The sequence below is a fragment of the Archocentrus centrarchus genome, chromosome 9 (assembly GCF_007364275.1).
Source record: "Archocentrus centrarchus isolate MPI-CPG fArcCen1 chromosome 9, fArcCen1, whole genome shotgun sequence".
Taxonomy (NCBI): Eukaryota; Metazoa; Chordata; class Actinopteri; order Cichliformes; family Cichlidae; genus Archocentrus; species Archocentrus centrarchus.
This window is the reverse complement of record NC_044354.1, coordinates 8,481,533-8,494,528: the sequence shown is the minus strand read 5'-3', so window position 1 is coordinate 8,494,528 and position 12,996 is coordinate 8,481,533. Positions and strand designations below refer to the sequence as shown.

General features: G+C 40.2%; 1 protein-coding gene across 2 annotated transcripts in view; it reads right to left on the bottom strand.

Moving 5' to 3' along the window:
* The window catches only part of fbxl17 (F-box and leucine-rich repeat protein 17), a 240,512-nt gene that overhangs the window by 128,301 nt on the left and 99,215 nt on the right, over positions 1-12,996 (bottom strand). The gene's annotated exons all lie outside the window — the stretch shown is intronic.

Genomic DNA, 12,996 nt, shown 5'->3' with positions numbered 1-12,996 from the left:
GTAAAGGAAACTTTCAACCTAGTTATTACTGAAATTAGGAAGTTGAAGTTTCCAGGTGAAAGGCAACTTTCCCGCAGTTTCTGGGTCTGGTATCTGGAGGATGTTTGTGCATCATTCTACTCCAGCTGAACATTAAATTTGAGGTTCAGAAGTTGACAGCCTGATCAAAACAGACAAGCCATATGTCATGGCTTGGGCAGGTTAACGTTGACTGCTCGAAAGGGGGAGATGAGTTTGAGCTGTTTCGGCATTTCTATTTGCAAAGTCCTCGGCTGGTCAGCACATGGCCTGACCAGCCGAGGATGAGGAAGCTGCAAAATACGGTCTTCCACAGACATCAATTGTTGTATCATTGTAATTACTAACTGTTGTTTAACTAAATGAACTGACTGAAAAAACACATTAGTCTGCTTGTCACTTGTCTCATTAACTGTTCATCTGGTCCACTTCAAACTTGGACGTGATTTTCTGCACTCGGGGAAGTGTAGTGTCGACTTTGAAGTTGTTTTTTTTTGGAAGAGAATTCCTCATACTTTGGCTTAAAGTGGTTTTCTGTTATCCTCAGTCAAGTTAGACAGAGAGGACATAGAGTGCAGACAGTGATGGAAAGTCAACAGCCAACCAACACTTTGGTCAAATGGCACCAAAAGTGGACTGACTGAGAGTATCTCTCTGACTGAGAGACCACGCAAAGGCACCTGCTGCCATTAAATATCCTTCCACAAACTCACCTACTGAAACCTTTTACTTCTCCTAGATCTTGTTCACCAAAAACTCTCTTTTTGGCATCTAGCTGAACTAAATGAGTGAGCTGGAGCTTTGAAAGCATACCACTGCATGTGTATATCTATACAGTTTAACACAAGGAGAGAGAGAGAGAGAGAACAAACATGAATATAAAAAACAGAGAGCAGAGAGATTATTTTTCACGTCCAGCGTAAATAAAAGTGACATGGACAATAACAGAAGGACAGCACTGAGTCAGAGTTAATTTTGTTCACATTTAACTACTAATGATTTAGCCTTGAATAATTAATTAACATAAGGCAGATATCAACTGGACAAAAGGTAAAATAGTTGCTTGTTTCTTTTTTTTTTTTCTTTTAGTCAGCCCTAAAAGTGATTTGTTAGTGAATCTAATCTGGGGGAATTTTGGAAGGCTTGTGTAACACATTTTGCAACCACAGAGGAAATAAATTAATGACTGCTGAGAAGTTTGTTGTTTTTTTTATGTCTTTACTGCAGACACGAAGCAGGGTGAAAATCTGTAAAACAAGAGAAGACTTACGGTTGTCTTGGGCGAGGAGCTCAAACGCTCAGTATTACTAATGCTAACTGCCAGAATACATGATTTTCACCACTTCAAGAACCTGTCAGGAGATGGCTAATAGATAAGATGCACATATGTGGGTGTTACATGTTAATGCATTTCATTTTCGACTGATGGCTTTGCTTCCCTTTTAATAAACAGACTTTCCCTACAGGATGATTATGAAAATGTCCACTGCTGGAGAAGGGCAGGGTTGCCTTATAACAACCATTTATAATCACTGTGCTTGTCTCCTCACTACTTGGTTCCATAAAGGAAAAAGAAAGAAAGAAAGAAAGTGGCCGATTAAGTCTATTAAACATAAATGCAGTAAACCCAACGATTACCCATTATTTTGGGTTATGCTTGCAGGGGTAGGATTTAATGAGGCCAAACTGTTCTGTCTTTTGTAACATTACATAATATGTAATAGCCTGAACCAATTTAGTTTTAAACATTACTTTGAAATGATGTTGTTGTTGCTAAGCAAAAGGACTTTACATGCTACAAATAGCCGGTGCAACCCAAAGCAGGTTTTTCAGTGTGCACTTCTGTACCTAACCAGAGAAGTTGCAAGCAAGCTGCTGGCTTAGGCAGGCTTTCCAGAGGCTACGCTTAAGCACACGCATACCAAAACCAAGAAGAGGAATAACAATCAGCACAGTATTTGTTCCCAGGAGCTTCTAACACAAAACAGGTGCGCAACAATAGCAGTTAATAACTCCAATTTACTTTTTTTATTCAAGTCCCATCACGGAGCACTGTTTAAAATACCAATTGGAAATAGTAAATCAGCCACGCAGCAAAAACCTTTTACCCCCGGAGACTAAGACACACACAAATATCCCACCAAACAAATCAGAACAGACGCACAGTCCCCTTCATCCATTTAGTATGCTGCGATACTCACGAGTTCTTTTCATGGTCTTTGGTAGAAAATGGCCTCCTTCTTTTTCTCCGACACTCAAAACCCTGAGTAATTTTCTTAATCTAGGCCTTATTCTGAACATTTGCATAAAAATGTTCACTTTTGAGACTCCCCTAATAGAACATGGTTCTAATACGTAATTACTCTCCTCAATAGTGGCGGCTAATTACAGAGGTGTCAGACAAACAGGTAGCAGACCTGAGGGGGGTCTTTGACATAGCGGCTGAGGTGCTACTCCGCCACATGGGACAGAGCGGCTCAGTGGAAAGCAGTAAATTCATTTAGGCTGGCTTCATTAAACCCTGCTCCTTGGGCCCTGCATCATGCTCTCCCCTTTGCTCTCCCTGCTCTCATTTATGTGGCAGAGGATGTGCTGTGAGTAAGAAGGAGGCGTTCACACAAATGAGTGCAAGGCAGAGGGAATGGGGGAACGCTGTGGGGAGTAAAAGAAGGGAAGTGAGAGAAGGAAGGAAAGAAGGGATGGGAGGGTATCAATAAAGGAGCACAACTATATACAGAAAGAATAGAGCAATATTGCAGAAAGTGCTGGTGGGATGGAACAAGGGAATGAGGACATGTGCTCATTTGATGATAAAAAAAAAAGGCATAAAAGGATGGGCATATAAAAGAATCATTTTTGAATATGGCTTTTGTTTTATTCATCTGACCCAGCCTTTCAAAAGCCACAGAGAACAGAGGAAGACAGAGAAAATTGCAGCTTTGGTCCTCAAACAGAGGCCAAATGCCAGGTCTCCAACATGGTGGAACAAGGACAGCAGAGCCCTGTGGTCTCTTTACCATTTAGATTATACTGGCTGCTTTCTGACCCCACAGTATGGGTGATTATAATAAGCCACACCCCCTGCTGTGTACCACCTGTAAGCCAAACATCTCCACAAAAACCTCATCTTGTGCAAAGAAATCCCAACAGCAAAAGTATCCACAAACACACACCACCAACTCTACTTGCCAAAAAAAGAGAGAATTACACACAGTATGAACTTTCAAGCAGAAACTTTTCCAGACTCACTTCAATACCACCGCCTTTCATTTGCATCGTTTTCGCCCCATTCTAACTGAGTATGTCATCTCCTCCAGTGAGGAATCATAAAGCGCTGATGGCCACGCAGTTCCACAGTGGAAGTGTCACCAACCGTTTTGTTTCCTAGCCAGTGGAGCACTTCATGAGAACATTTCTGTGGGATTACGTTACGTACATGCTCACTTGATGCACTGATTGTGAGTGACTCGAGTCACTTTTACATGACCCACACATCCAGCTGCTGAATGAACACACACAGCTCTCTGAGGAGGAGAAATAGAGATGCTGTCTGCAGAGTCAAACACTGAGCCTTAAGGCCATATGTGGTTACGCAGTCATTCACAGGCAGGCATCTACAAATATGCATACAGAAACTGCCACAATGGTCTGGACACATAACAAAGTCCCCCTTAAAAGAAAAAGGGTGGGGGAGTGGGGGCATGTGTAGAGGCACTGTTTTGACATTGGAACAACAATTGTACAAAAAACATATATAAATAAGTGAGTTGGAGCAGGCGAGAAAAGCCGTGAAGAAAATATAAGTGCAGAGGAAAAAATATCTCATTCAAACAAACTGCCTGAAAAAAAAAAACATAAGAAAACCCTGTTTGATTTATTGTTTTATGAGATTACATATTCTTGAACTGACCCCACATACAAAAACTGAAATTTAACCTTGAGCATGTAAATATTATGAAAAAAAAAAAAAAAAAGGAAAAAAAAAGAAAGAAAAGAAACACCAAATCACAAGAACTAGGGGACTGGATAAAAGCATAAAAATTAGATCAACTTTCCAAGTAAGACATTAAATAAGATCAGAGAGAAAATCAAATGAGAGAAGATCCCTTTGAGACAGTTATCTGTTGGAAGACTCTCAATCTACATACATTTTACATCACTGTGCAAAAATAGATGTCATGTTTTGAATTTTTTGTATTCTATTGCCCTTTCCTGTTTCCTCCTAGACTGGTAAGAGGTTATATTCATCTAAAAATGCCTCTGTTTGATAAAAGGGAGCCTATACATGAACGGAAAATTAAATTACAAGTGAAATGTTATTGGTCAAAATGGAACCAATAATTTTATTGTCATGGGTCAACAATTTGGTTAACATGGATTTTAGCTGAATTTCAGTGTGAGGCTCATGACTCATTTTGTGAGATAATAGCACTTCAAGGCCTGTGTCGCACGTGGTTGAACAGCTGTGTGATGCACGGTTTCCCATGTAATGATCACATTTGGATGGTCCAAAAGGTAAATTAAACGCTGCCAAGATAAATTGTTGTTTAGAATTTAATGCAACAATATAACCTGGCATTCAAAAGCAGTGCTCAACATCTAACCGGCTTTAAAAAACCCAAGAATTAATTATTAAAAAATTATTATTTTAGATGTTGGAAAAATGTCTTATGGCATGGCTAAAATGTCAGATTTGCACGGCTTAATTCTTAATTTAAATTAAAAAAAAAAAAGCATGTCATACTATAAAATACTGCTTTATTAAGTCTCAGTCACAGAAGAGTAAAAACTGGACCGCAACCTCCTCACATCTAGGATGAAAAAGGAAACAAAAGAAAAAACAGTGGTTGAAAATAAATGCTGCATAATTTGTAAATGCAGACTGTCAACACATTACAATCGATATGAGTCACTTGGTTGCTAGTTGGTTGCCTTCTGGTTATATTCCTATGTTAAAGCAAGCCTGCCAAGCGCCTATGTCACTTTGCAGTTAAATTGCCGTCTTGTGGCAACTATGTAACCATATGTGGAGGAACTTCTGAGTTTCAGATCTATGAGCTTCTGGCTGGACTCTGAATGTAACTAGTTAATGTGAATTTATGTTTATTTAGACAGCAACAGACTTGCAATTTCTGCTAATTTATTAAAGTTATTCACCATATTATCACAAACTGCTTGTAATTGCTAGCTTGACCCCATTCAATTGCAAACTGATACAGTATCAGACTGAGTGAGCAGACTGTCTTATTGCCATTTTATAACCATCTCGATGCATCAAAGTCTCTTTGAAGATGGCAACTGACTGCGAGTGGTTGCAGACATGGTCACTATCTTCAAAGAAACCATTTCAAAGGCAATGAAATTGCAAGTTCATGTGCAATAATTTTAGTTGTAACATGGCCTCCAACCACTGTTTTCCCTTGTGTGCCTGTAACATTACTGAGCTTTTATTTTGTTCTGTTCTTATTAGTTGACAAACTATGATGTGGTTCTTACATTTCGCCAACACATTACATGCAGCTGTGATCTGTGCAAATATCAATCAAGGATACTCCATTTAAAAACATGATAAAAGTCACATTCAGTTTCATATCACCAGTTAAATCTCATAGCACCATCCAGCACTCATCCAGGGAGCTCAGATGCAAGCCCCGTAATATAGTTTACTAATTTTATGCTCCATATTTTAGTCACTCAAAGGTTTGACTTTTCAGAGTGTATGCAGAGAGGTGCAGGAAACTGTTAATCTTGGATGTGTGCCTGAATACAACAGCAGCTCTCATGCTGCTGTAGTCTATAAGCTCCAGCTGCTTGCCTTCATTGTGTCTCTGCGCCGCGCCACAAATGTTTCTCCATCTTTGATACTTATCAAGGCATTGGAGTTTGACACTGCCATTACTCAAAATTAATAACCACGGCAGCATGTTTATCATAGCGCACTTTCACACCCAACCTGCCAGAAATAATCGCCTCAGTATTTGTGCACATGACAGAAAGAGAGAGAGTGTGGGAAGAAGAAAAAGACAGAAGAAGAAATACAGAAAGACAACTGAAGGGGAGATGAAGTGTGAAAAAGAGACAGTGCAAAGAGAGAAAACATTTGAGATGAAAGGCATAAGAGAGAGAGAAATGAAAATATGCTACATGCACACAAGTGCTTCTGCTGTGTCTAATCACTCCGTCTCCATTACAGCTCGTTGGTTTTAGCCGCACCTTTTCTTCCCATCGTGTCTGACGACAGGGCAACACTAGCTTTCCTTGTGTATTCACTGTGCTAAGCAGGACTCTGATCTCCACTGACAGCCAATCTGCTTCAACATGGCAGGCCTAAGCAAATAAAATCTTTAAAAAAAAGGGGGGGGGGGGGGGGGGGGGGGGGGCTGGCTTTTTAATTTACAAATTTTGAAAATACAGTGGAGAGTCCGGCCCTGAATTCTAAACTGGAAGAAAATAAAAGGGTTCTTGTCTTATATGCATGAAAATACAAGTGCAGAAAGAGAAAAGCGGCAAGGATGAGGGAAGGCCCTTCAGCAACTCTGCTCAAATCTGGAGAGACAGGTGGTGGAAAAACAAGACAAGGACAAATGTCTGTCGGTCGCTGGTTCAGGTTCTCCTGACATTTTCCATGGCATTTAAGAAACAAAACACCTAAAGAAAAGGGGCGAGCGTAAAAATAGTTGGGTAGAGGAAAGGAAAGGTAGAGGAAACCTATGCATGGTAAAAAACTGGAGTTATGCAGTTGATCCAGACACTTGAAACGAATTCTTGTCTTACTATTTTTATCACTTTTCCCCAGTTTCCTGCTTTCTTTATCAGATAAAAGCCTTTACGGATGAATTCAGAATCAAAAGTCAAAGGATGATCAAATCAGAAAGATGAACAAAAAAGAGCAGTCACAAAATTCTCATCTGACTTCAGGGATATCGTCCAAAAATTCCTCAATAGCCCTCATCCATCCATACAGCCATCTTCTTCCACTCATCTAATTCAGGGTTACCGTGTGGTTAAATATACTTAATAAACATGAAAGTTCGCCAATATGCAAACTGTAAATTACTGTTCATAGTTCAACTGTTTGACTGGCAATAAAAAGAAAAGGGGTAAAAAAAAAAACCTGACATATTCCAATAAGAGCATTTGGGAAGTCTGCTTGGTGAACAATGTTTGCTTGGAGCTATACTATATATCATTTACTGGGATATTTGCTATTTCTTGCAACAGCTGTTATTTTATGTACGCTGAAAGAGGTATCATAAATCAAAGACAACTATTTAACCTATCATTCCCACTTTCTAAAAATGGCCCTGAACAGTGCTCAACAGAAACAAACAGTTGGTGGTCAAACACAACACTCCACCGTGACCTTTTTGCCATTGTGGTATTATATTATTATATAATTGTATGTTTATTCTAAACTATCTCCTCCACCAGGTGCAGGCATGTTTTCTTTCTCCAGTTTCGTGAACAGTTAAATTTCATTTTAATTAAAGGGCTTTTAATTTTAATTAAAGAATTAGATAAACCCAACTTAAATGTAAACATTATAAAACAGTGATCACAGACTGTATTTAAAGCATGGACACAGCCACCATCACATCACCCACTGATTTCTGAATGCCACATTCTGGAGTTTCAGTGTCAGCGTTGGGTCACGCTGGTTTTTAGAGCCAGAAGTGACCATATTTGGACAGCAGGCTGTGGGAAGTTTGGTTAGCAAGCTGCACCCATATACTGTATGCATCCATGACACAGAGACCGCTACCAGCAACTATATAAGTGCTACTTAAATAAGATACTAAAATTTCCCTCACCAAAAGTGAAGCACAAACATCTTGAACGAGCTACACCTCATGGCTGAAATGCAAAATGCTTCAAAAGGCATAACACCACAAACACAGGTGAGACTTCCAGTTCAGTTCCTCAAATTAGTGACTCAGAGGTGCGGCCTAGAAGACAGCTACACTTTATTGCCAAAAGTATTCACTCACCCATCCAAATCATTGAATTCATGTGTTCTAATCACTTCTGTGGCCACAGGTGTATCAAACCTAGGCACCTATCAGCACCTAGACATGCAGACTGCTTCTACTAACACTTGTGAAAGAATGGGTCGCTCTCAGCAGCTCAGTGAATTCCAGCATGGTACTGTGATAGGATGCCATCTGTGCAGCAAGTCCAGTTGTGAAATTTCCTCACTACTAAATATTCCACAGTCAGCTGTTATTGGTATTATAACAAAGTGGAAGTGACTGGTAATAGCAGCAACTCAGCCACATAGGCTACATAAAATCTGCAGAGCGGGGTCAGCAGATGCTGAGGCGCATAGTGTGCAGAGGTCGCCAACTTTCTGCAGAGTCGATCGCTACAGACCTCCAAATTTCATGTGGCCTTCAGATTACGTCAAGAGAGCTTCATGAAATGGGTTTCCATTGCTGAGAGGCTGTATCCAAGCCTTACATTACCAAGCCAATGCAAAGCGTCAGATGCAGTGGTGTAAAGCACGCTGCCACTGGACTCTAAGAGCGGTGGAGACGTGTTTTCGGGAGTGACAAATCACGCTTCTCCGTCTGGCAACCTGCTGGACAAGTCTGGGTTTGGCAGTTGCCAGGAGAATGGTACTGACAGCATTGGGCCAACTGTAAAGTTTGGTGTGTGTGTGTGTGTGTGTGTGTGTGTGTGTGTGTGTTGGTGGTGATTATGGCATGATGTTGTTTTTCAGGAGTTGGACTCTGCTCCTTAGTTCCAGTGAAAGGACCTCTTAATGCTTCAACATGCCGACCGAGTTTGGTGTGGAAGGACTTGAGTAGCCTACACAGAGTCCTGACCTCAACCCGATAGAATACCTTTGGGATGAATTAGAGGAGAGACCGTGAGCCTGGCCTTCTCGTCCAACATCAGTGTCGGACCTCACAAATGCGCTTCTGGAAGAGTGGTTAAAAATTCCCATAAACACACTCCTAAACCTTGTGGAAAGCCTTCCCAAAAGAGCTGAAGTTCTTATAGCTGCAAAGGGTGGGCCAAGATAGGCCCACCATAAACCCTATGGATTAAGGGAATGTCACTCAATTTCATATGCATGTGAAGGCAGATGAGCAAATACTTTTGGCAATATAGTGTATCAGCTGCAGCTGCCCACGTTGGCTCACCTGTAAATCATCAACTTTAAGGTTTAAAGAAAAAAAGTATGTAAGCATGTAAGCTTGTAAAAATAAAATCACCCCATTTTGAAGGAGGAAATTCACAATAGAGACCAAAATCTTTTTATGTATTAGGCTGTAAACATATTGGTTTCATGGCTGATGTCCGGGATTTTAAGAAATAAAATGCTCAGGGATTTTCAGAGCCAGCCTTTTGAAGAAAGATTCAAATGGCTACTGAAGAAATTGGAGATTTTGGCATTTCTACACTGGCTTCATTATTCAGCCTCATTTTCAGAAAATAGAGATGACAGGTTACATCCTCATTCTTCTTAAATGATACATCTTTCAGCATATATATGGTAATTGATGTTTTAAGTAGAAAGAAATCTTCCAGTATTTCTTTTTTGTTTTTGTACTCCTATGCTGGCTCTTTGTATCCTTAAACGAAACTTGGAGAACTTTTGACTAACATGGGCCCTTCGCTGTGACCAAGCAAAGCAGAGCAGCCAATTTCCATTTAACACATCATTGATCACACTGATGTATCATGTCATCATCTAGATTGGGGGGTTTAACACTTTTGCAATTGCTGCCAGCTGGCTGCGACGAAGGCTATTTGAAATGGGCATTTGGTGCAAACACCCCCCCAAATCCTAAAAAGTTTTAAAGAAGGCGTGTTTCTGGGAGAATCCATCTCCAATTATTTCCTCCTTTACAGGCTCCTGAAAGTCAGAGAGGGCCCCCAGTCATCTCTTATCTAGTTTGATTTCTGTTAGAGAGGGGGGAGAAAAATGTAGAACAGCCAATTTGGGCTGTGATTTGTGATGCTCAGAAGTAATGGAGATATGCTGAGAATGTTGGCCTCAAGTAAAAACCAAAGAAGGAAAATGGATGAATATTGATTCCCCTGTTTAAATGAAGCTGACAGAAAGACTGAGATGAATAAAGGGAAAGAACGGGAGGGAAAGAACGCCCAGGCTTTTGGGAAATGCCCAACTTCCAACAATACAGATCTCATAAAATAAATGACTCACTTACTCCATGCATCTGCTTTCAGCAGAGGACTGCAGGCCAGCTGACCAGAGCTTACTCACAAGCACACACAAAAGCGGGCATACACAGCCAGGGTTGCACATAAATCTGCATGTCAACACAGGCCTTGTGTCCGGCAGCAGGGTTAATGTTAGCAGTATAGTGGATGACTCGACTTTTAATCAAAACCACACAAATATTACTGCAACACACTCACACTTGCACACGCAGAAAGATCTAGAGCATGACATCATGTAGATCTTTTTTAACTCTCATCTTTCATGTCACCATGAATAGCAAAAAAAAAAAAAACTGCAGTATGATAAATGCTGTATTTACAAACAAACAAACAGAGAGAAAACTATACTATAAAAATCACGACAGCAGGAAAGAAAGGTTTTCAGATAAAACAGAATCTCCACACACACAGACACAACAACACACAGTGGTAACAAAAAAAAAAGAAAAAGAAAATCACAAATTCACCACGCACCAAGTACCAGATAATAAAGAAAAACCGTTTAACTTTGACACTGTGTTCTCAACTTGGTTCTAAAAAGTGAGCGCTGCCATTTGCTCTGCCATTCTGCTTTGATCATGACTCGCTCCCCATTTTCAAACGCTGTGACATTTGAAAAACACAATCCCACTTTGTTCTCCTATCATCGCTGGAAGAGGATACAGAGAAATAATAGGGCCAACACTGCCCACCTGCAGAACATCGCATCCTCTCTCCCCAAGAAATGACAGTGACCAAAAAATAGGTGTCCTACTGTCACAATCTGCCCATTGGACTGTGACGATGGGAAGTCTATATTTGGTCATCATATCTCGCTTTCATACACAGGGATGCCGTTTTCCACTATTATTGAGGACAATGGTGGATGCACTGGGGTTTTTATATATATATATATATATATATATATATATATATATATATATATATATATATATATATATATATATATTTTTTTTTTTTTTTTTTTAAAGATGAGAAACAAGAAAAAGAGGAAAAGAGAAGAAGGGAAGAAAAAAGGACTCGAGTGTTTTACCTCCTACTGAGCTCTATCTCCCCAATGGCCTCTTGTTGGGGGCAAATTGAGCCTGGAAATAAGGGGTCATTTCCTCTGCCTGTTTACCTGTGCACAGCACAGTCATCAGTTTGAACCACACACACACACACACGCACGCACGCACACAGGCACAAGCTGACCCAGCAGTACCCTCAGAGCGCTTATGTGAGAGAGGGTTGAGACGGTTTGGTTTTCACTGTAACAAGTCAGAAACCTGTGTGTGCAAAGATGTATCAGCTTCCCCAGCAGCAGTGACCCAGATGACCTCATGACCTTTGGACTAGCTGTCTGTCTGCAGCTGTAACACATCATAAAGCCACAACACAGTCTTTTTTTTTTTTTTTTGTTAGTTTTGTTTGCTCAGAGTGTGTGTGTGTCTGTTTATTTGGATTTCATCTGTTCTCATTCATATTTTGCTTAATGGTTCAAGTTCTTATTGAGTCATGGTGATAATTATAGAAAACTGTTTTCTGTGAAATTCTAAGTGTGCTTTGTTGATACAAAGAAAAAGAAAATATGAACATTCTCTCTGTTGCTATGCAAAAATGTAAGTTTTTTTTCCATATTTCTAAATTCTAGTGCACTATGACTATTAGGCAAAGCAAAGCGGCAGCATTCCTAATTCTGCAGGACATGGCTCACAATTATTTGCATAACATTTTACTCTCTTACTACCATCTTTTTCCGACACTCAGCTACATCATAAGATTCGTAAGACTCATGCATAAAACAGCAAAGGGAATAAGAGGGTAAGGAAGAAGAGCAGCATCAAGGCAGCAAGCATGTAAGATTCCTAGGCCACTAATGGCCCACCTCAGCCTGTCACTCCCCACTGTCTCTGCTTCATTTATAAGTCAACAGCACACCTACTGTATGCTGCCACACTCACATAGAACAACCTAGTTTTATCTCCCACCCAGACTGCCACACACACCATTTTGAATTCCGGTATTCCCACAGGTGATCCAGACAAATCCAGTCTCTCTCTCTCTCTCTCTCTCTCTCTCTCTCACAGACACACACACGCACACAAACACACACATGCACGTACCTTCAGCCTCTGAACCAATGCAGTAAATATCAATACAGAATCAGTGTGTCCATGCACGTGCGTTTGAAAAGAGAAAGATGCCGGTAGCACAATGTGCTCCTGAAAGGAATCTCATCAAATTCCATGTTTTTTGATTGCAAGAAGGTACATAAGCATTAGCATAACTTTCCTACCACGTGTCTGCTGTAAACTCAGTAATTCAAGAGCAATTTCACACATGCACATACACACATGCTTGCCTGCCTCCATTGTTGCTACGCATTGTGGTGCATTCGATATTGTGCTCACACTCCTGAAGCCAGAGTGGGAGTACAGTCTGCAGAGAAGCGTTGTAGATCAATAGATTAAATAGAAACATATGAATAAAACACAAGATAATAAATAAAAAACAGGGGGGTGGTTTACTCTTGCTGTCATATACAGTACAAGTTCTGTCTCACATTTGAGTGGGAAAAAAAAATGAAGAAAAAAAGAAAGGACACAGGCAGGAAGAAAGACGTTTTTTTGCTGTTCTTTTAACTTGCTTTTAATTCATATGTCACTCATTTCCTGTGTGCGCATACTTTCAATACTTCATCTTTCGATTCCTGTTTTTAAGCAATTGAGTGTGCAACAAAGTCATCTTTTCCAAATGTGGCAATAATTTAACAGTCAAGTGATTTCATAAAACTAATAAGTCAAT